Source organism: Crocodylus porosus, unplaced genomic scaffold, assembly GCF_001723895.1.
Source record: "Crocodylus porosus isolate Cpor-Errol unplaced genomic scaffold, CroPor_comp1, whole genome shotgun sequence".
NCBI lineage: Eukaryota > Metazoa > Chordata > Crocodylia > Crocodylidae > Crocodylus > Crocodylus porosus.
In genome coordinates, this window is record NW_017728949.1 from 39,265,604 (window position 1) to 39,290,429 (window position 24,826).

The 24,826-nt window shown below is 42.3% G+C and overlaps 1 long non-coding RNA gene across 2 annotated transcripts in view; it reads right to left on the reverse strand.

Annotated features, from left to right (window-relative positions):
* Positions 1-2,960: 2,960 nt before the first annotated feature.
* LOC109323153 overlaps positions 2,961-24,826 on the reverse strand; it is a 94,245-nt gene continuing 72,379 nt past the window's right edge. For both annotated transcript variants that reach the window (XR_002104558.1, XR_002104559.1), the window contains exon 3: positions 2,961-3,628. This is a non-coding gene — a long non-coding RNA (uncharacterized LOC109323153). The remainder of the gene's footprint in view (positions 3,629-24,826) is intronic.

Below are 24,826 nucleotides of genomic sequence, written 5' to 3' on the forward strand. Positions count from 1 at the left end.
TTGAGAGGCATTGTTAAAACACGACAGTGACAGCAATTTTGTTTGGCAGTTTTGTCAGTTAAAAGGGAGGTGATTCACTTCTTGAAGTTTTGACCTTCTCTTCTCCTTTCTTATATTTTAAATAAGTCTCTGTTTCCTCCTGGCAGTGGCTTTGCAACCTGAAATGTTTAAGGCATGGGGAAAAAACAGACATTGATTAATGGCCCTCCTGTAACACCTCAGGTTGTGATCTCATCACGTCTCTTAAGTAAAGCAGGGTCATGCTGGTCAGTACTTGAACAGGAGACCTCCAAGGAAAACCAGGGTGGTGAAGGAGGTGGCAATTTCTCTATGTAGCAGTTCAGAGCCAGTCGCCAAGCATGGTGCTATGCGGTACATAATGTGCTGTTGAAAGTGCCTCTTTTGGAAGAGCTGTAAACCTAGGATTTTGACTACTTCACTAGAAGCATGTCAGCTTTTATCATGGTCTAGAACCTTAAAATGTCTGTTAACCAGGCTTATAAAAGAAAAAAGAAGTGAAGGCTTAAGACAAATGCACAGCTAAAATGTTTTCATTCACCTTACAAGAGGCCTGTCTTGTTTGTCAGTGTGACTGATTTCTTTATCTTCATCATGTGGTGCTCTATATATGATCATACTTGGAGTTGTGTCTGTATATGTTTTTCTACATACAAATGTGAATAAGGAGAGAATTCCTAAAGGGCTGAATCTTTGTTTTGTATGAACAGTGCTGAACAACAATTAGATTCTCTGGCAGCTGTGCACAAGAAGTCTGAAGTATGTTCTAGGGTATAAACAGTAGAAAATCACTTCTATATGGTCGCAAACATTATGAATTTATTTAATGGTATTTTTATTATTGTTTAATCAAGAAACATGGATCACAGACTTCATTCAAACAGTTTGTGCTGTCTCTCACTATTAAGAAAACACTGGTAGAGCTTAGTTGTTTACTCCAACTCTATGTAATACTCCTATGATTTTTTTATAAGGAAGAAAGAAGAAAAGTTAATCAGCATACTATTCCAATATATTTTCTGGCAAATCCACAGTACTGGAGATAGTTCAGTACGGTGCAGGAGAAAATATATCAGAAACAATGAAATTTACATAAGAAGTCAAATGCCATGAAATTTATTAGATGCAAGTGAAAAGTAAGATAATATGCAGCATGGCAGTACAGAAATTGAGACACAAGGACAATTAAATAGAAGCTCTATGATTTGGACCCTCACTTGATTTTAAAATGTTGGAAAAAACAGGGTTTTTCTGGATTAGTGATATAAATAAGACTTTTCTATGTTCACTCTGTAGCCTCTTAGCAAACTTTTCCTAGTCAATCAATCAGTCACTCAAGCAGTCAAAATCTTTAACCGCATAAAAGTCTATGGAGAGCAAGTTTTTATTTACAGTGGTGACCTGGCCAAGAAGAATCCAAAACAGCAATGTGTATTATTACTTATAGACATACCAGCACTGCTGTATATTACTAGAGAGCTTCCAAACATATCACCAGACATAAATCAATTACATAAAATACCACAAACATCAAATAAAACAATAAAAGAGAAAAGGTCATAACACCACCAGACATGTCATGAATAACAGCTACAAGCACCAGCCAATGATTGATCCATTTTATGAATAAAAGGGCCAGAAGATATACAAGTTGCCCCTGTTACATCCTTTTGTGATCTGTTAAAAAAAAGTCCTACTACCTTTAATGTTGTCTTTTTGACCTTATTACTTTGGTCTATATTTTATTATAAAACATTAATTATTTTAAAGCTCAAAACTGGGTTGTATATACCTACATATATACATTGCTTAGCAATTAACTTAAGTATGTTTTCAGGCTATACTTGTAGAGATTAATAATACTGTGCAAGTGGTAACACAGACTGATCTATTGCTAAGGTTCAGTCTATTGAAGGGAGCTGGTCAGGGAACATTGTTGGTGATGATTTCTATACAACTGTTTCAGTTGTTATGATATGAAGAAAATTCAGTGTTGCGAATTATATTGTGCTAAATCCTAAAAGTTGTAAGATTGGGGAATGGCAGGTGCCCCTTACCCCTAAGAACCTGGCTCATTTTGGTATTTATTTATTTTTGTCTTCCATTTATTAATTGTTGTCTTGTCAAAGCAGGAAATACAACATTAATCAAATTCTTTAGCATACTGATAGCTCATAAATATACTAACTATATACTGACTGTATCTTTAGAGGTAAAAATATGGCCATTGCAATAAATGCATTTTTAAATGCAGGACCAGGGCCTTCCTATTAAGTGCTACATTTATGTGCACATCATATTCCCCAGTGCCCCGGCTAATTCCCCACAAGCTTCAAATGTCCTGCTGCCCTCTGCCTTGCACCTTCCATACTCATTTATATCTCTGCAGAGTGAGGGCCAAGGGGGAATAAAACTGCCATTCTGATTTGATAACATTTTAGACTCACTCTGTATAAGCATAAATGAGCAACCCAGGTCAAGGCAGTGGAGACTCGGGTCCTTTGACTAAATTGCTCAGTATCTGAAAGAGTTGTTCAAAATTGTCTGCAATTCAAAATAATATTGTCTGTAATTCAGAATACAAGTATTGTATCATATTTTAGCACTTCATTGTGTGGAATGAAACTTGTGTAAACTTTCAGATACCAGGCCAACGTGTGTCAGTAAATCAGATGGCATGCCACATCATCATCCCTGAGAGTCTCCACAATAGTTTCTAACATTTACTTCAGAGCTTAGCACTTTCAGATTAAAAAAAAAAATCACTGACATCCTAATAATTATTCAATTATTAATCTGTTTTACCATGAACAAAGCCGTCTGCTAAACTCGTACCTGGATTACATTGCTGCTTAAAAAAATATTTGCTGCTTCCCCAAAAAGTGCTGTTGAATGAAAAAGTAAATGTGGCTGAAAACATGTTTATATAAACTCTGCTTCATTCTCCTCCAAATATGTCAATGTGTTAGGTTCTGCAGTTCAGAATAAACAGACCATTCAGGTGCTAAATCCAAATCCTCTGCCTGGAGATTGGTGGTTTGGGATGAAAAGCTTAGACTTCTCTGCATTTTAGACAAGTTGTTTTTGCTTTATTTTTGATGACATATGAATTTAGAAGCAAATTTTGTCCATTTAAAAAACTCCAACACACACTCATACATACACAGACACACAATTTTCAAATACAGTATTATACAAAGCCCAAGCAATCTGTTTTACAGTGTCACATATTTCTCTCTCTTCTTACACCCAATATCTATGATTAAGAAATGTAATACATACTAAGAAAGTCTGATATAATTTACATCATACATTAAAGTGTTTTGCATGAGAATATAGTGTGATGCAGACAGGAGAAGAATTATATCTTTCATTAAAAGGTTTGCAACTCAGTGTGCTGTGATATAACTATAGCAGTTTTTCTGTCTTGCTGAAGGGTTTTTATTTTAAACACTACCTTGAAAGCTGAGGGATGGATATACATTTAGCTATATGCTTTAACTTAATATTACCTCTTAGTAATGACACTGTCAGTTTACCTGCTGTCCCAAGGTTATGGGTGAACAGTTATGTTGTCACTGTTCTTCATCTCTCTGCATCTTGATGCAAGCTGTAAAATAAAATGGCATTTTTTTCATTATTTAAAGTAAAAAAAAATCCTAGTTTGAAGTTGTTCATCAAGAATGACCTCTCTCTCTCTCTCCCCACACACACAGGTCAGGATTAAAAGAAAAAGAATTATATGGAAGAAATGTTGTGTGGTACTCTCTCACAAATGTAATTTTGTCACTGATATTTTTGTCTAAATTAGGATTTGTAACTGTTACTTTATTTAAAAATTAATGAGGACAACTTGCTGGGATGCACAATTAAATGGGAGCATTTGAAGAAACATATTTTTTCTTCTTTTAAAAGATAGGATGAAAGACAAGGGCAGATGTTTAGAATGACTCATCAGAAAATGCCAGATCCTGGTCCCCATTCCACCTGCCTGGGTGTGTCTACATGAGATGTTTACTGTGGAGTTGACTGATTAGCTACACATGCAGTACTGTTAGGATGGAGTAGGCAGCAAAAACAGTGAAAGCAGGGCAGCAAAAACAGTGAAAGCTCAGGCTGCAGAGCTGAACGCACCAAAAAGTGTCATCCAGGAAGTAGGTATGAAAGAATATGGCCAGAAAAAGCCATCTCATAGGGTGGATTTTTCCATTGGCAATGAAAATGCTAAGAGAGGGAGCAAAACGGCTGGTGTGCAATAAGTGTGGAAAGCAACATGGCCCCAGATGTTGTTCTGCCTTTGGAAATCTCTTTTTTAGCTATTTGCCAGGTGCAGCAGATCTCAAACAAAATCTTCAGATGCATACAGTTGAAAGCATACCAGAATAATTTTATATAGATATGCTGGAATCAAACAAAATCAATAAGAAGGACTGGATTTTGCCAGTGGAAGTTCAAGGAGCAATGGTTTCATTTAAACTGGACGCTGAAGCTCAGGTTTATATCATAATGGTACATGAATATAGAAAATTAAAATTGGGACTAAAAGTGACAAATATTAAAATACCTGGCTATTCAGGAGTCAATATGCTAGTGAAAGGTAGATGAATTGCTAGATAAAACTAGACAGTCTTCTTAGGAAGAAACTAATTGTTCCAGCAAATAAGAAGCAACCATAGGAAAAAATTCCTTGTAGGGAAAAATTACCTATGGACACAAATGCAAATACAATTATACAGAAAGAGGAAATCCATAGAGGTGTACCAATACATCAGTCCCATATTGGATCACCACTGATAGAAAAAATTATAGTATCAGCAATTGACTTTTTTTGGCTGATGTGGCTGATAATGTCATCGATAAATGCCCCATGCATGTGCACAGCAGCAATGCAGCATGTAGGTGGTTCTGGAGCGCAGCCGAGCAGCATGGAGAGCAGCCATGTCTGGCTTGTAAGTCTGTTGTGAGGGAAGGGGCATAGGGGGTGGGGGCAGATTGAGGCCCCCCACAATGAAGGAGGGAGTGGGGCTAGGGCAGGGGCAGGTGCTGCACAGCTGGGCCTGGGCAGGGCATGGGGCAGAGATGTGAGTGACTTGTTCAGGGTGTGCATAGTGGAGGTGCCCCCCCACTGCACACACCCTGAGAGGGCATGGGGGCATGTCCCCCTGGATCTGCGTGTGGAACGAGGACAAGCTGCCACAGTGGGCTAGAGCTAGCACTGAGCCCCCATGCCCTCCCTCATGCCCCCCATGCCCTCCTGGGATGCATGCAGTGGCGGGAGCTGCCACTTCTCCACAGATGAGCTGCTTATGGCTGCATCCCATACTCCACCCTGACTGTTCAAGACCTGCCCCTGCTCCGGCCCCATCCCCACTCCCTTTCTCACCACTGGGGCCTCAATCTTCCCCCCCATCCCTTCTTTACCCCCTTGCCCTTTTCACCACAACAGGCTTACCAGCCAGACACTGCTCTCCAGGCTGCTTGGCTACATATCAGCAATTGGATCGATATCAGACAATATGGTGCGTTAAAAATTGACCACTGGTATTTCCCCCAAAAGTTTCTATTGGTGTACCCCTATAAATCAGCCTCAGTATCTTTTATTTTAGGTGGTTCCTGGAGCTCTTAGCCTCTGGATTGTCCACACATTAACACTTGAAACTAGTTGTAAGTACTCTTTAGGCTGCTTAAAATTATACCACTCCAAGGCAATTTTATCTCTGAACCATGTTACCCAGCTCGTGTTGCATTAGCTTGCGGCCATTTCCCACAGATAAGCTGCCCAAGATGCAGTCCTGCAGTATCTCAGGGTGCAGTATTCTCTCCCCACCCTCCTGTTCTGTGTAGACAAACTTTCCATCTGCTGAACTATACTGCACAGGGGCATTTCTGACACCAATCCAACCCCCTCCCCCCCCCCGCCCCCAGGAGTATGACCTTCCCACACCCAGGGGTGCAACCCTGTGCAAGCAGCCTGAAGAACACATGCCAGCTAGCCAGGTCACAGGGCACAGACAGATTCAGGATTGGGGTCTAGGGAGGGTGGGGAGGGAACAAGGAAGGGGGACAGATAGGGTGCCCGTGAGCTGGGACTTCCTTCCCAAAGCAGAGGCAGTAGCTCTTACAAAAGCACCTTCCCTTACCACTCACACTTACTTAACTTTACTGAGACCTTTAATTTAATTCCTCTTTATTTCTTTTTACTTTCTTTTTTTTTTAATTTTAATTATAGCCATCAATAGTTGATATCTTTTATTTCACCACTCTTTCCCCACCCCCATTTCCTTTCCACCTCCCATTTCATTACCTACCCCCATCCCATTAACTCTGCTTCCCAGCTTCATGTTCCTACCTCCCACCCCACCAACCCATCTCATACACACACATACCTAGAGCAGAGCTAGAAGCTTGTCCTGGCTCATCAGCCCTGTACTGGCAATTCAGAACTAGATCCTAGTCTGACCCCTGCTCACCAGCTCTCTAGTAGCAAGTGACAGCTATGCAGCTGGGGGATAGTCAGAGAAGGTTTTTAGCCATAAGGTGAGACTGCTCCAAATGCAAGCTAGCAGTAACACTGATCAACATTTGAGCAGCTCAAAGAGCATCATGTAACAAGGCCCCCAGGTGCCAAAAGTGCAAGTCAGTTGGACAGCAGTATAAGAACTCAAGTCTATCAAGACTTGGAGGAAAATTTTCCTACCAAAAACAAATCGGAAACTGGATCTGACGCTTCATCAATCACAGAAGAAAGTGAAACCTCCTGAAAGACTCACTTTTAAAAGTGAGCTGCAGACAAGAGGGAGTAAAAAAAGCAAGTGGTAAAGACTCACTCCAGAGTAATATGCTCAAAACCTCTCCTCTGTAATTGGACATTAATGGATTTTGGGATTAATTGATTTTTTTGTCATTATTGTTAAGAGGGAAAATGTAGTGATAAATGCTATAAATTAGACACAGTCCCTAATCCGGGAATTGGGAGACTGTCCCTCAGTTAGGTGGTAGTAGCTGCTGGTTGGACAGAGAGACACAAATTGTTAGGAAGCAGGGCATGGGCAGTAGGTAAGATTACTTGATATGCAAGTGAAGTCCAGCACTGGATTTTCAAGGAGACAGGATTCCAAAGCCAGAGTTAAGGTGAACCAGAAGCCAATGCCAAGGTCAGCATGAGCTAAGACTCAGAACCAGAATCAGGACCTAGTCAAGTCGAGGCAAGCCAAAAGTCAGGGCCAGAGATGCAAGAAGTAAGCAAGAAGGTGGAGGAAGGTCAGGAGTAAGTACCAAAGTCTTTGCTCAGAGAAGACACTGTGGGCTGGGCCTAGCTTTTAAGGGATGGAGCGAGTGGGCCTGTTGCCTGTGGCCTCAGGGGACTGGCTGCCCTGACTGCCTAGCTAGGACCAGCTGGGCTTGGGCACTGACCCAGGTTTGCTGAAGGTGACACATTTCCCTGCAGCTTCAGGGAATGAATTGCCATGATCCTCTGATTGGACCCAGGGCTGTAGTCTGGCCTCATTACACAAAGGGTCTGCAGAGATTGCCTACTATTCCACAATTAAGATAATTGTTTAGTTCTTTTAATACTTCATGGGTGCCTGTGTTCATTGAACCTGGTGATCACTGCAGTAATCTGCAATAGCTACAGATTCTTTGCACAGCAAAGCTTTTCTCCTATATATTTTCAGGAATTAATACTGAAAGAATTTCCTGTCCTTCTGTATCACTATTAGACCCAAGATTCTCAATCAGGGTGCTATAGAGGCAGATCAGGAAGCAGCTGTGTCTGGAGTACATGCTCTTGCTGCAGCTGTTTCTGATCCAACCCCATATGCTTTTTCTGAAAACAGAGGTGCACTGAGCGGGGGAACTATCCTGTGCCTGTCTGTTTTCAGGAGGAACATGCAGGATTTGAATGGGAAGGGCTGCAGCAAAAGTGTGTGCTCCAGCTATAGCCCTGCATGCTGCCTGGGCGAAGAGGATAGGCTGGGTTGAAACTGCCCTGTGTGCCACTTGGCTGGAGCAGCTGTGTGCAGGGACATGTTATCAGATTTGCCTGTTGCTTTGGGGTGTGCTCATTTATTAGGGGCACATTTCTAGGGTCTCCGTAATTCTATCACTATGCTGCTTGTGTTACTTGTGTTTCTATATGTATCTCTCCTTTCTGCAAGTCCCCACCCCCAATGGAGGTATCTTGCAGGACTCAGTTTCAATGGGCTGGGTTCCTCCAGTCACCAACTCAGTCAAACACACACACACACACCCTTAATGTGACATGCCTGACCTGGCCATGTTGATCAGCATGTATAGGTTGACACCCTCATATGCCAGGAATCAGTTCATTAAGGTCACAATAATATGCAGTCAGACACAAGCATGCAGGTGAACAAAAAACCTCTAAATCAGGTTGGGTGTCCAGCTGACACCTTCATGGGCCAGCATTCAGTTCAGTAGGGCGCATCTGAGCCAAACTGGGTCAATCAGCCTATATAGGCTGATCCCCTTATGTCCTAAACTCAGCACGTCCCAATCTTTTGCCGTAACTACCCTAGTAGTGACAGCCTCTTGATGAGCAGACCCCACAGTATTTTTGGGCTTTACAGGGATCTTTGGCTTAGGTGAAAGAAGTGTTGCTGCAGAGCAAGTGGGGAAGGGGAAATAGAGAAGGAACAATACACCCAGTTATCACCAGTTTGACTATAAAAGTTATTTATTGCTAAGTATATGAAATTTAGAATGGCACTAGTAATAATAGTCATGCAAGGAAAAACAACCAAAAACATTACAATATTACCCTGTTCGAGTATTTGGGGAAACCTAGCTCAAGCTTAACTAATAAAATTCGAGTACAGAAAGCTATACCAAGGGAGAGAGAGAGAGAGCTGGGATCTTACCATTTCAAGGACTCCGTGTTTTATTGACAGGCAGAGTTCCTAGCACAATCATTGAAGGTTAAATAGGCGATGAAAAGAGATGATCTGTTTATCCCATGGATGGTATCAGAGAGATTTCTCCCTCTTGAAGCACACTGTTTTCTGCTTTCTACTTTCTTATACCCTTAGTCCAGCGTCTTCAAAGCAGTCTTTTAATTGGGTAAATCAACAAAGTACCAAGCCATAATTGACAGGGAAAATCCTGGTATTTAAACAGTTTTAATTTACATGAATTACCCTTTTCAGTGACAAGGGGGTTCTCTGGTTTGGAATGTCTCAAGAAACTGATTAACATCAAGGAAAAACATAAAGTTTTAAGGAGTAACCAGACACCTAGGAGCTGGCTTGAAATTATTAGGAATATAAAAAATAAACTGGAATGGCTACCACGTTATTTCTTCTCAGGTGGCCTATGAACTTTCATTTTCTTGCACAGTGAAGTCAGCTTCAGTGTTTTGTATTTTACCTGTTGTGAAAACCTCAGCTTAGCATGACTTTCAGATCTTACTATAGTCTTTTACTGCTGCCTTGATTCGGTCTGTTTTCTAAAACAGGTAATCCAAGAGGCACATGGAACAGACTTAAGGGGATTACTTAGAGTGTTCATAAACTTTGTGGGGAGGACTTCCATCAGTCATCCCAGGTAAAGTACAACAGCATTTGTGGTCAGTGCGCCAACAGGCCAGACATTGTGACGAACCCTTAACCACTGTTCAAATGTCACCCATATCCACTCTGACTTGGTCTCTTGCCTCAGCATTCCCTAACCCAGCAACCAAGTTTTATTCAATCACATTTAAATAGGCCTCCCATACTGGGACTGGGGAATGTATGGCCCAAGATGCTTATTAAACTTTTCTTTTGCTTAGTTCTGGTTGGGTGAGGTGTGTGAGGAGGGGTGGGAGCAGGGGAGAAAAAGTCCTCTGTAAGTCCAGCAAGCTGGGTGCCAGGGTTTGCTCAGGAACACAGAGCTGACAGGTAACAGGCATGTAGGGCAGGTAAGACCACCCTACTTCCCCCTGCTGTCTGGTGCTTGATGAACCCCACATCCACTCCTACTAATCAGGGGAGAATGCCCAGGACACATTAGTTATGTCTCTGCTTATGCCTGCATTAGGTTTATCAAATAACCCTAATATAGGCAGAAATATGGTTGAGAACGACTGAACTAAGCAGAGACAGTACAATAGTGATTTTTTACTGGGGGTGTTGCCAAACTCAAAAAAGCTTTGGAGTGGTGGCATGAATTTCAAAAGGACGACAAATACTGTACTAGACACTGACATGTATAACTGGTGTTTGTAGACCTATTATTTTAGCATATAGGTCAATGACACATAATTGTTTCTGACCTCTTCAGTGTCATCCTTATCTACATTAGAGTACAGAAAACAGAGACAGAAAAATAGAGGATAGTTTGTCCTCTCTATTCACTACTGCATTATTATCAGGGATCCTGGTTTTCTCTGTTTAAAAACCACAAATTCTCTGATTAAAATCCCCAAAATCCATGATTAAAATTAAATGTCAATATATATATAGGTATCAGTTAAATACAATGTTTTATTGATATAGTTACAATTTAAAAGCAGGTTGGAAGCCTACCAGTGCCTCAATCCCTATAATGAAATAAATTCTAATTACCTATACATTTGGTATTTGATTTGGTGTTTTTTATCATGGAAAATCAGAGCTCCCCCTGCCCTCTTTGCTCACTAGGATGTAGGTCCAGACCTCTTACTCCCAAGCCACAGCCGCCAGCCCTGCTGGCAGCACTGTACCTAGACTCCTGGTGGCCCCAGGTGAACTCTTAGTATCAGGCCCTGCTTTGCCAGAGATAAAGATGATAATAATAATTTAAAAATTACAATTTTTGGCTGGGCCCCCTTTCTATCTGGGTCCCAGGCAGCCATCCAGTTCACCCATGCATGCATCCAGCCCTGCCTGCTGGTGCCCTTACTCCACACAGCCCACTGGCTCTGCTGGCACCCCTCACTCTGCACCCAGGGCCCCCAAGCCCTGTTGCTACCCCTCACTTCCCAGCCATAGTTCCTGCACCCCCTGAGCCCTGCCCAAGGGGGCCCCCAGCTGCCAGGTACCTGGGTCCATAGCCCCTTGCCCCTCACAGCAGTGCCCAAGCCCTGGCTGTCACCCATGGGAGGCCAGCAGCTGCTGTGGTTGAGCCTGGCTCCCCCTTCCCCACAGGCAGCATGGCCAGAGCAGAGCTGGGGGTGTAGGGAGGGGGGCGCAGTGCAGCCTGCCATCTGCAGGCTTAGGTTCCCCACCCTGCTGCCCTCCCCCTGGGCCTCTGCAGCCCACGGGTGGGACCCAGCGTGGCAGGGCAGAGCAGGGCTGAGTGGGGAAGCTCCTTGCTGCTGCAAGCCCTGATCTGCCATGATGAGGTGCCCTCTGGCCACCTGACAGCAGCAGGGGTAGTGGCACAGGGCTGTGCCCCTCACTGCTGCTGGGCGGGCAGGGGGCATCTCACCATGGTGGCACAGGGCAAGCAGCTTCCCTGCCTGGTCCCGCCCACTGGGCCCTGGAGGCCCCAGGAAAAGGGCATCTAGGCAGGGAACCTGAGCCTGCAGTGGGCAGCCCACATCTGCCCCCACCCCATGCACAGCTCTGGGGGTCACATGGCCCCCCAACACCCTGGGAGAGTGTGTAGTGGCAGGAAGCCAGCACCCTGCACCCTCCAAATAAGCTCCATCCCACTCCCTGCTGGGGCCCTGTGGCTGCACATGGGCCCAGGTCCCAAGCCCCATGCATAGCCCAGGCTGGGCAGCAGCCCCGGCCATACCCAACTAACTTCTCTGTCCCTCCCTATGGGGGGCCTCAATCCCTATCACTCTCCTCCAGACTTACCTACAGGAGCTGCTCTCCAGGCTGCCTGGTGGCCATGTGCATATGTACATGCACGCATGCCCATGGCACCCCCTGCCTGGCCACTCTTCTCCCATTCCCCTCATCTCTTTGCAAAAGTGGAAAATCCGTGTGTTTCCCCATTGAAATGAAAAAAACATGGTTTTCTCAGTTAAAAGGAAAAATCCACATTTTTCCTCCTTTTTCCATGGGAAATGGAAAACCTGGATCCCTGATTATTATTGTTTAGATTGTGAAATTTAGAACATCAAACATAGATCTTTATAAATCCATTCTTCACTATGCCATACATTCAAACATATCTATCTGACTGAGAGTCATGAATGAAGAAGAGGGACATCTCTGAGTTGTTGGATGTGGGGAGGAATAAGTTTCCAAAACAGCATCTGGAAATTCCACTATAAATCTTGTAGGAACTGGTAAGGAAAAGTCTCAATATCTACCCTATGAACACAGCTTCTATTTCATTGCTTCAAACTGATGGCTATTATGGAGACTTGATATATCCAAAGGTGTTTGATAGGGTTTTCCACGAGATATTTTTCTCAGTATGTGGGCTTAGTTGACCTTTGTCAAATTGAATGAAAGAAAGAAGAATGTAGCAGTGAAACTTTTACTGGAGTTCAGCTGTTATTTAGGGTATATTGTAGTACAAAGAAATAATGCTGTACAGCAGAGGTGCTCAACCACCAGCCCATTGCACCATGTTATTGGGTCTGTGGGGCTTCATATGGGTCCAAATATTTGGCAGTGAGGGAGTAGTGGCAGCTAATTGCTACTCCCCTGCTGTCAAATTTCTAGATCTGGGGGAACTCAGGCTGTATAGCATAGCCCTCTGCGTGAGATTGTGTGCACAAGGCTGATCATGGCAACATGAAGGGCCTGATCCTGGCACATGAGGCTGATCTGACTACCAGCCCTGCAACCATTTATCTGGTCCATGGGGACAAAACATTGAGAACTGCTGCTGTAGAGTGTTCTGTGAACTGCTGCCGCCATGAAGAATCTGGGTCTGCTTTCCAACACCTTCTTTATAAATACAAGGCAACTCAGTGACCTGTCCTACAGTGACTCTTTAGTTTAAAAAGAAAAGTCAAACATCTTCCATGTAGTGACTCTTTTCTTCACATATATTCATACAAGGGTATTCATTCTTCTAAAACCAAGGCATTCTCCCAGGATACATGAAGTCCAAATAACCATGACCACTATCCCGTCTAATGCCCACAGAATATGGTGGACAAGCAAAGGAATATAACATGCTCATTCCCCTTGGGACCTCAGTGCAATTTAACCTGTTCTGAGGGACTGAAGGCAGGATACTTTTTTACTTTATAGAGTAATCAAAGTAGATATATATAGCACAAGCTGAAAGACTGAAGCAGTAGCCTAGTCAAGAAAGACAAAAGTGTTATTACCCCCTTTTTTTTTATTCCTCTTTTCTCCCATCTTGGGGCAACACTGAACTGAGCTCAGGCACAGGCAAGAACCATTTAATATGCATCATGGAAAAAAACTATGAGGATATTAATAATTTAGTTTTTGAAGCAGGCCTATGCTGTTGATAAAGTAGATGGCAACGTATTGAACAATAAGGATTAATCAAATAACTGAGCTACTTATTAAGTGAACACTGGCCATTTTGTGCACTGAGGTAGGGGTCCTGTGGAAAAGATTATGGGTGATCATATACTTAAAAACTGTCTTTTAGTGCATTTAATGCCTGAGGAGATGAAATAAATAATATTTCATAATAACTGCATTTCTTGCATTGCTTGGGTTTTGAGCTCTTGACTTTTTGGCTTGTGTTCTTTTAACATTTATTGTGTGCAGTTATTAAATATATTTATTTTGATCTTACAAATGAAACTAGAACTAATTATTTTGACATAAGATATCACAGAAATACCAATATTTTACTGTATGCATGTTCATAGTAAGTAGCATTCTGTGCTTCCTTTGATGATTGTACTCAGGTAATCTTGAGTAATTATCAATAAGAATTTAGGGAATGGTTCTGGGGTGTGTTTTTTGTTTGCGTTTTTTTTTTTTTGGTGTGAAAGTGTAACAATTGTTCAGTTGAAAAAAAAGCAGCCATTGAGGTATACAGGATATTGAATTCTTTAAAGGATAATTATATGTCTATGAATCATCAGGCTCAAAGGGCAGTAATCAATGGCTCAGTGTCTAATTGGCAGTTGATATCAAATGGAGTGCTCCAGGGATTGGTTCTGGGGCCAGTTTTGTTTGATATCTTAACAAACAATTTGGATGATAGGATAGAGTGCACCCTCAGCAAGTTTGCAGATGACACCAAGCTGGGAGGAGTAATAGATACACTGGAGGGTAGGTCTAGGATTCAGTGTGACCTTGACAAATTGGAGGACTGGACCAAAATAAATCTTATGAGATTCAATAAGGACAAGTGCAAAATCCTGCACTTAGCACAGAAAAATCCTATGCAGCAATACAGGCTGGGGGCCAACTTGCTAAACAGCAGCTCTGCAGAAAGGACCTGGGGGTTACAGTGGACAATAAGATGAATATAAGCCAGCAGTGTGCCCTTGGTGTGAAGAAGGCTAATGACATACTGAGCTCCATTAGTAGGAGCATTGCTGCATTGCCAGCAGATCAAGGGAAGTGGTTATTCCCATTGATTGAGCACTGGTGAGGCCACATCTGGTGTCCAGTTTTGGGCTTCCCACTACAGAAAGGATATGGACAAAGTGGAGAGAGTCCAGTGGAGGGTAACAGAAATGGGTAGGGGACTGGGGCACATGACTTCTGAAGAGAGGCTGAGGGAACTGGGCTTATTTAGTCTGAAGAAGAGAAGACTGAGTAAAGCACTGGAACGGGTTACCCAGATATGTTGTGGAATTTCCATCTTTGGAGGTTTTTAAGACCCAACGAGACAAAAAAACCTTGGCTGAGATGATATAGTAGGGGGTGATCCTGCTTTGAGCAGGGGGTTGAACTAGACAACCTCCTGAGGTTCCTTCCAACCCTAATTTTCTATGATTCTATGAGTCTAGAACCCAGATAGGTCCTCCTGAGGCTTTAGGGACCTGATCCTTCATGCCCCAGTAATGGTAATTCCCAGATTGTGCAGGATTGGGCCCCTAAAGCCCTGCGAGTACCTGCCTGGGGTGGCTGGAGAGCATGGGCAGCTCCAGGCTGCCCCCACTCTTCCACCATAAAGCAAACAGATGTCTGTAGCAAAAAAGTGGCATAATGTTATACCCAATGTTATACTTATGTCCCCACCATAAATTTGTGCCATTTGTTGTATGACAAAGGGCACAGATGCCTGGTTGTTGTGCCTTTGTACTGCCACAATAAATTTTATGGTAGCACAAAGGTGATGTCTATTATGAGACAAGCCTAAGAGAAAATATTTGTAAATTCTCTCCACATCCAGGAATCTTACATTTATGATATGGAAATTTTCCTATATGTTTATTGCTTTTATTTAGGTGTCATACATATAGTCTTTTGCGCTATTGAATAGGGCTGTACGAAACAGCACTATTTCGTTTTGACTTCTGTTTTGCCATTTTGACAGGATACTGTTTCATTTCAAGTTTTGTTCCATTTTGAAAGCACTGTTTTATTTCGTTTCATCAAAACTGTTTTGCTGTTTTGATGCTGTTTCAATATTTCACCCATAGGCTGTAGTGGGGAAGCATGAAAGTGCTTATAATTTTGTAATTTATTGCCCGATTGGATGCATCTTGCAGGGGTGGTAGCCCCTTCTGAGGCCATGAAGTCTGCTAAGTTTCAAGGAGATAGGTGTAGGGGTTTCTGGGGAAACTTCACCTCATTCTGTTCAGAGCAAAACATGCGTCACTTATAAGTGTGAAGACACAGAAAGATCAGTTCAAACAATGCTTTTTATGCTGTTTTTCTGTTCCTCCCCAGAGCACTGGGATTGGAAGGGACCTCAGGGAAGGATCACAGTCACTGGCCAGCTATGGAGTCAATATCAGAGCAGTCCTTCCCCCTTCTTCCTTCCCCCTCTTCCTTCTCCTTAGTTTCTCTTTAGCTGCAAGCAAGCTGAGCTTCGAAACTTGAAATATTTAGAAACTTTCAAAATGTTTTGACTGCCTCATTTCAAAGACTGTTTCAAAGACTTTTGTTTCATTTTGATTTCGCTATTTCAAGCTCGAAACGAGTTGAAAGAGCATTGAAACAAAACAGCTGGGGAAATTTTGCACAGCCCTACTATTGAACTACAAGGATTCAAGACAGTGAGATATATTACCCAGCAGGGGGAGAGACTAAGGGATTGGCTGTGCCCCCCATACTGATGCTAGGAGATGTGAGACTCCTCAATTTGTCAAAACATCTGCCCTTTCTCTATTTGGCAGCCTACAAACCTGTCTCTGTCAGGGCGTCTGCTATTCTACATAGCTTTCTATGCAAGTTACCTACTTCCCAGGATTTTTTTCTTGAGAAGTGATAATGTGAGATCCTTTATCTTCTGTAAGACTGCATTGCTCAAACTTCTGCATAAATGGTGAATGGAGGACTGTCAGTCCTACTGCTGGAACAAATCTATACCCAGACGCATCTGTCTGCTGACCTATTTTTTAAAGAATTTAATGATCTGCCACTTAAATTGCACATGAACGAGATTAAGGGCTTCTATGTACCTTCAATGACACAGTTAGGCTTACACCCATCACTTTACATCCTATGGAAACCACATCACAGTATCAAAATTAATACATAAAATGAGCATAATTTTCCTTTTTATTATCCCAATTAATAAAATGAGATTATATAATTTATTACTAACACAGGACAAGGGGAGCTAAATACAAGCTTTATATCAAAATAAGATCAATTTTTAAATTTTCACTAATGAAATCAGAATATTTAGAACTGTAGTTCTGCTTCTCCATTTCATTGGCTTTGTTGTACATAGCTTTTATCACCCACATAAGATGTCTTAATGAAAAGGATGGAGCACCTGCAATGTTCACTAAGTTCAATGCGAATTACAAGTTGTCAGCATTCTCTTAAAGGTTCTATGTTTCGTCCTGAAGTCTGAAGCTATTATACATACAGCAGAACACTCTGCGGTGCCAGACTTCCTCCTCACTCTCTTACACATGGGAACTATTTGCAGAGTGAAGGAATACAGCCATAGCAGCACCAGTCATGTGTTTTCCTTAAAAATATTTATTATTATTAGTTAATAAGCTATACTAAAACCAACTTTAGTCATCACTGAAATATTGCTATACCCATAGGTTGGGAATGAGCTAAATATTGCAGAATTATCAACTGTCCTAAGGTTTCTTAAATGCACAAGCTACAAAAAACCGGGGCCTTAAAATGGCATTTCCTTGTTTTTAATCACCTCATTGTGTGTCTTTATTTTAATACAGTGTTTAGAGTTCAATATTCCTCTTCACTTAGTACAGGGATGTCACTGTCACCTTGGTGGTGAGAAGGAGCCTTGCTAATGGACTGACTATGAACCTCATCTTAATTGTTATCAAGCTTCCACACACTAAGAGCTGTGGAATAGGTTTTTAGTTTGCCTTTGTGTCTATAATTTACATATTAATTTGAGCTGTAAATTAGAGAAACATGCAAATTGAACAGTATTATAAAAAGTCATTAGATGTATTGAGTTCCACAGCTTTCAGTTATCTTAGTTCATATAAATAAAAAAACCATTCTTTTTTAATGTCGGACAATTTGATATACTATTTAAAAATGTGGATGTATCTTCATGAAGCAGTTAGAGCACTAAAGGACACAGGAAGCCCTGTTCTTTCACTGTGTGTAGTACATCTGAAAATTATTTGCAGTCTATTTTGGTGACATGATATGAAAAAGTAAAGGCTGCTATGTCTAGTGGTTGGTCATGTATTTTGGGTCCAGAGTTCTGCACTGTGAGGCCTTTCAGGATCTGGGCCTTAACATAATCAGCTAGTTTGAAAAATGAAATTAAAAGATTGATAATGTAATATGTCATTCACTCTGCTTTGTATATTGTCTATGAATGTACAAGGTACAGGGAGATTCCGCTAAGAACTTCCAGCCCCGCACCGACTTCAGAATACGCTGTTGATAGAATCTGGCCCTCTATTTACAGATGGGTCATTTTCTCTACCTACGTGCAGATTAGGTTACTAGATACAAAATCCAGACAGAGGATACGCTCTTACAAATCTATGAAAAATAGTGGTTCAGAATACTTTTAATGTGTTGCTTTTCCTGTTTTCTCAGAGCTCATCTCATCTTACACATAGCAGCTTCCAAGACAGTGCCCTTCAACCCAAGTAACAGAGACCCCAGTGCTGCAAATGCGTATGTGCTTAACTTTGAGTAGGAATCAGGACTCATGGTAGAAGTGATTTGTTTTATTAGACCAACTAGATTTTTGCAAAAAAAAAATTCTTTGATTGCAAGCTTTTGGGCACAAACACCGTTCTTCAGGCAAAGGAAAAAATATTGTAAAACTTCTGCTGGGTAGAAATGAAAGTTTATATTTCATAAGAGGGTTGAAGGTGTGGTGAAATCTCATGTTTGGAACAATATATTTTATATGCAGATTAGGCTCAGAGAAAAGTTGGAATAGTCTGTTTACCTCATGTTGTTTGGTGGTAAGCAGGATGTAGTCATATTTCCTTCTGGTTATGGTGCTTCATATTTCACAGAGGAGCAAAAAGATGGAATGCTCTTCTGTGCAGGCATTTCTTATAAAAAAGAGCAGATCCCTTAATTCCCAGAAGAGCATTCCATCTTTTTACTCCTCTGTGAAATATGAAGCAACGTAACCCGAAGGAAATATGACTACATCCTGCTTACCACCAAACAACTTTGAAGTAAACAGACTATTGTTTTAAGAGTACAAAATGAGGCTATCGGGCCCAATGTCTGAAATACAGGGTGAACTACAGTTACAATATCTATAAAGATAGTTCCATGGGATGTATATAAAGGCTTTCTTTAGCATTATTTGGATAATTAACTGTGCACAGTTAACCCAGATTGCTGCTGTAGAACATACTCTTTCTTTCTTTCTTAGTCATCTCCTTGACCCTGCTCGGTCGGCCTGGCTCTTGCCTGAGGCCTTGACCGCCCAGCTGGGCATGCACTCCGTTCGCAGCGTGGGCTGTCTCCTGTGTGACATCCGGGCTGCCCTCCCATTGGAGGCAGCAGCCACCCTGAAGGACCATCTCCGGGTGGGCCAGGTCCCCTGCACCGAGGATGCCCCGAGTGAGGCTTTTTCTGCTTTACCAGTCACCCCAGCCATGGCCGGCGATCTGGCCAGCAGCCCTGGCACCTTGCTGATGTTCCCTGTGCCTCCTGACAGTGACACGGGTTGCCCTTTTGCTTTTCTGTCATGTAGAAGTTTATACGCCTGGGTGGTTCATGTCCGCCATGCCCAAGTGCTGGCGGGCCACCCCGATACACCGTGGCAACAGCGCCTGGGGCCGCCAGATTCCCCACCAGCCCACCCGCCATGGCACACATTGTATAAGCCGCCAACCACCAAGAAGACTGGTGACCTGCAGTGACGGTTGCTGCATGGCATCCTAGCCACTGGCACGTTTGCATCCCACTTTGACTTAGCCGCCTCAACAGCCTGTCCCTTCTGCCCGGGGGGTGTTGAGGAGACCCTCTTTCATGTTCTCCTTGACTGTCCCTGCCTGCAGCCGCTCTTTGTCACCCTCAGGCTGCTGCTGCAGGTGCTGGGCAGGAGCTTTTCAGAGACCACCTACGTGTGCTCCTACCTGTACCGGGTGGCTGAGAAGGGCCCCGTGTGCCTGGCCAACTTTTTACTGGGTCAGGCCAAGTTGGCCGTCCTCAAGAGCCACCGAAACCGGCTTGCCGGGACCGGCTCAGATGATGTCCTGCGGCTTTTCCACCTCCTGGTGCAGGCGTGCCTCTCGCTGGAGTTTGAGCATGCTGTGCTCCGGTGGGCGGTGCCTGCCTTTGAGACACACTGGGCCCCTGAGGGAGCGCTGTGCCATGTGGAGGATGGCCGTCTCAAATACACGCTCTGATGTCATGACCGGTCTGGGCGACTGGGCTGGCTCGGTGTCGAACTATGACTTCCAGCTCATGCCACGTACTGTGCCCTCACCAGGCTGCTTTTTTGCTTTCTTTTTGTGTGGGAAGTTGAAGGTTTTGTTACATGTATGATGGGATGGAGCAGGGTATGAATTGTTTATCTATATAGTTATGACCATGTGGCTGGCACTCCGACAACATAATTAGCATGTAAGACATGACGTGAAATGTAGTGAAGGTGTCTGTCACGGTGTGATGTGTTGGATGCAATGATATGGTATTCTTGGTTTGGTTTGGTTTGGTTTGGTTTGGTTTGTTATGGTGGGGTGGTTTGGTTTGGTTTGGTTTGGTAGTAATTTGTTTGTGTTTTCGCTTTGCAAGCGGCCACCATTGTTGTATCCCTGAACCCCTGAATAAAGTAATTAAAAAGTCAAAGTCTTTCTTTCTTTCTTTCTTTCTTTTGGTAATCTTGAAAATAAACATTCCAGGGTTACAATTTGTCTCCATCTGCAGTTAAATGCTAAAACAGAGACAGGTACCCCAGATTTTTTGTCTCTCGTTACACCTACACTGTGGAATTAGCCAAGCACACCCATCTACACCCACTTTCACAAAGCTGTGTGATTGAGGTGTTAAGAGGGCCACAGGGGAATGCCCTGATGCTTGCTGACCAGCTTATTTCCAGGTTTGGAGCAAGTCAGTGGGAACATGCGAGCGGGGCATGGTTGAGTACATTTCCCTCAGGGCGCACTGCTACCACAGTGATAATATCTTATCTGATAGCGTCTTCCACTTCTTGAGTCAAAACTCCCATTGTCTTTCATAGACTCTTTGTATAGGAAAAAAAAACCTGTAAGAGCCACGCCTTGCTGTTCATTAAGACTTGGCATTCCAACTTGTAGTCCGTGTATAAGACCTGTCTGTAAAGCATATCAGGCACATCATTCTCCATATCTTACGTGAAACATTTCCTCCTTCTACAGGAATTATTTCACTTTACCTTTTTTTTTTTTTAAAAAACAAACAAAACACTTTACCTTTGTGTTAGTACACAATAATTAATTCCCTAATAAATTAATCGACTGTGAACATTTCTAATTTTTGGTAAAATCTAAGGAGTCTGTCTTCAAATCAAGGAAGTACAAGGTTTGTCTGTGTTTTACTACAATAAGGGTAATTCACTGTATACAATATTTAAAATAAACTACAATTATTGCTGAAGAAACTGAAATTAACATAGATAAAGGAAGCGGGGTAACCATTTTCTTACTTATAGCATTGTAGGATACTGAACATTGCTGCATGATCACACATGAACATGACCTCACCCAAAACAGATGCTAGCCTTAGAATCAATTCTTGCTAGTGAAACTATAGAAGTCTAGATGGCCAACAGTATCAAAAGAAGATAATTGCAACTTTATCAGGCTGTTCTCAAGAAAGGGCTGTCACTGCCTGAATCTGGTGATAAATTGCATTGATCATGTAGGTTACAGAACCCCTATCAGTATCAAAGAAAAGACATTATATTTTGACAGTGGTGCCTCCATTGTCAACTTCTGGAAGTGTTGTACTGCACAGCATTGAATGGCTCATTTAATAACTGTTTATGAATTAAACAAAGCAGAAAATTATTACTTCCAATGGAAAAGAGTTGAAACATTTTAGAACACTTAATTTTCAAGAATAATTTCAAATGAGTAACAATTTTACCCATGAATATACTAGTATTACTTAGATTTGTTTGTGGAAAGCAATTCAAGGCTTTTGCTAAATATGGCAATAATAACCATAACAGAGGGTTGCACATTCTGTGGTTGTTTTTTTGTCCTTAATACAAAAGAACAGCAAAAGGAGAAGAGGGGGAAAACCTTACCTTTAAATAAATGGGAGTTTTCCAAGTTTATTTAATAAGAAACTGATCTTCCAGAATCTCAGATTCATCAGGATTATTGGTTACTTGCACAGGGAATTCAAACTTTGCCTGCCATCTTAATATTTAATTTGACAGTATTTTTTTGACATGGATAGTATATATTTACCTATGCTGACACACGCAAAGCTAATACTTAAGGCACAGCAATATGTGGTTTATGTTATGTGTCAGCTTTATTAGTTTTAAACCAAATAAAGGGAATTAAAAGGGAAGCTAAATCATCCCTTCCCCCTCTCTCTACAACTCTCACCCCAGCAGCTGAGTGTGTATAAACCCTACAGAAAAGTTGTTCTTTCCCCTTTAGACTTGAATGGCTAGCCAAAATTCAGGGTCATCACTTCTTTCAATTAATAGGACAAATGGAATGATGATGTAATTCTGTTTATTACAAGAATGCACAAAATCTTGTGTTTTTGAAGTACATAAGGAATCAAACAATCAAGGATTGTTTCTTTCGGAATTCTTGTAGCCAGCACCTTGACCCAAAAGCCTGATTTCCATGCTTCTCCAAGGGTAACACAGAAGTGATGTTCAGTCTAGGCTGAAGCTTCCCTCCCCGTTTCAGTGTTCTGTCTGTATGTCTTTTGCCTGAGTTGTCTGTCATCCATTCACAAGTTTTCCCCAGACAGTACTGAGTAATGTTTTTTTGCCCAAATCATTCAGATTACCTTGTATTTGCCTTTGTGATAGAAACCTACACTTTCTTATATGAAGGTTACTAGTTAAACCCACCAAATTCAGCCATGTTTAACTCTACCTATAACAATATTCAACTGCCTCTGTCCATACTAAAGCAATAGTCCAGCCACCAGCTTCCCAAGCAACTGTTGCGTGGATACTTTTAAGAGTGTTATGTATAAGTTACATGGGCCCTGGGACTGCAAGAAGGGAACAGCAGATCAGTAGGCTAAGAAGGCTCTCTGAATAAACGAGGTTTATCATTCTTTAAGTTTAACACCTTGGTCTTTTGAGAATAACATATGGTACCAGGAGTGGGCTGTGAAGAAAGACAGAAAAAAGGAGCATCTCAGAATTACAAAGGAGTTAAAGCTGTCCAGGAATGCAGCAGAAATCTAGAAGAAATTTAAGCAGAGCTTCACCATATATATCATGGCCAGTGGAACTACAGAGAAGGAAGATCTACTCAAGGCAGGTATTTTTTAAAATAAAGCAAGTCCAGAAGTTATATCTCTTTATAACAACCTACAACTGTCAGAAGCAGAACAGAAAAGGTATGGCACAGTAATTAAAAAAAAATGAGGAATATTATATCCCCAAACAAAATGAAACCTTTGAATGGTATCATGTGCACATGAGACAGCAAAAAGAATGTGAGACAACAGAGGAGTTTGTCAAAGACCTCAGACCGCTGAGCCAGACATGCAACTGTGGAAACCATTGGCAATGCGTAGGGGGTGCATGTGGGTGTATGTCTATCCCCTGAGCTTGGCGGTGCACTCCCTGTAAAAAGCACTGCTGACACTGCCGGTGGCACCTGCAGGCAGTCGTCGCTCACCGCCCCCTCCTCCCACGCTGCCAACACCGCTGGCAATGTCTGTGGGTGGTCCCTGATTGCTGCAGGCTGCTGCAGATACTGCCGGTGGCATCTGTGGGCATTCGCCAGCCCCCACCCTGCCATTGACACCATTGTGGCTGCTTGCAGGAGCTCCCCGCTCAGTGCGCTGCCGACACTGCTGCGGCTGCCTGTGGGAGCTTCCCACTTGCCACTGCCATGCCCCTGCTGCTGCCTGCAGGTGGTCACTGTGCCCCCCCCAGCCTCGGGGGGGCATGCAGCGTTCGTGGTGGAGACCTAAACTATATTTGATCAGAGACCAAATTATATTGGGTTTGAGGGATACAAGCCTCAGGAAAAGACTGCTGGAGGATCCTGAGTTTAATTTGGAAAAGGCAGTGAGAATGTGCCAAGCAGCCAAGACAACAAATGTTTGGCTACAGAAGCTGGAGGAAAAAGCAGAACGAGCTGAACTAGACAGGATTACAAGACTACAAAAACCTAAGGCAACACACAAACAATACACAAAGGAGGACCTTACTATGAAGCAGGTAAGCAGAGGCCAAAGTGAATTGCTTGAAGAAACAATGGTCAGCTGCAGATGCTGTTGGGGTTATCACAAACCCATGCAATGCTCTGCATTTGGTAAGTGCTTTGCAACAGTTTGCAGAAAGGAGCAGGATGCACCACACAAGATACAGCAAGTGCATGCTCTATACAACAAGGAAGAGGAAGAATTCCTCATTGGCACAATGCAAGAAGTTCATTCTTCTGAGGACTGGACAATCACCCCGGACACCAATTGACTAATGGTAACTTTTAAACGAGATACAAAGGCACAAGTCAATATAATACCAGAATATATTATTCAAAAAAAGAAAACTAAACCCGTGTACTATGAGAATAAGAAGTGAAACTTAGAGCATATATGGGAACATGATTGCAACCAAGAGTGTTTGTGCACTGCATTTTAGACACAAGGGTAATACAGTAATAGTTCAACTTGTCACAGTCCCAAGAAAGCTGGTGCCAATTGTTGGGTTGTGAATATGTAAAACTCTAGGTTTGAGTAAGAGAATGGATGCCACTGAGAGACTAGAAAGCAAGAGCATAGAAAAAGAGTTTTATGATGTGTTTCAAGGCATAGGGAACCTGTCAACTGAGTACAAGACAGAATTAAGATAACCAAATACTCCCACCATACATGGTCCAAGAACTGTTCCACTTGTACTAAGGGAGAAACTGAAAAAGGAATTAGATAGATTAGTTAACATGGACATAAATAGAGCAATCAACTGAGGTCATTCACTGGTCGTAATAGAAAAAAAGATGGATCCTTAAGATTGTGTCTGAATCCTAAGCAAATGAACAGATACATCAAAAGGAAGCATTTTCCCATTCCCACCAGGGAAGAGGTTTTTGGCAGTGCAGAAGAAACTAAATATTTCTCCACTTTGGATGTCTCTTCTGGGTTTTGGCAAGTTCCCCTAGAAAAGAATAGTATAGCTTATGTACTTTCAG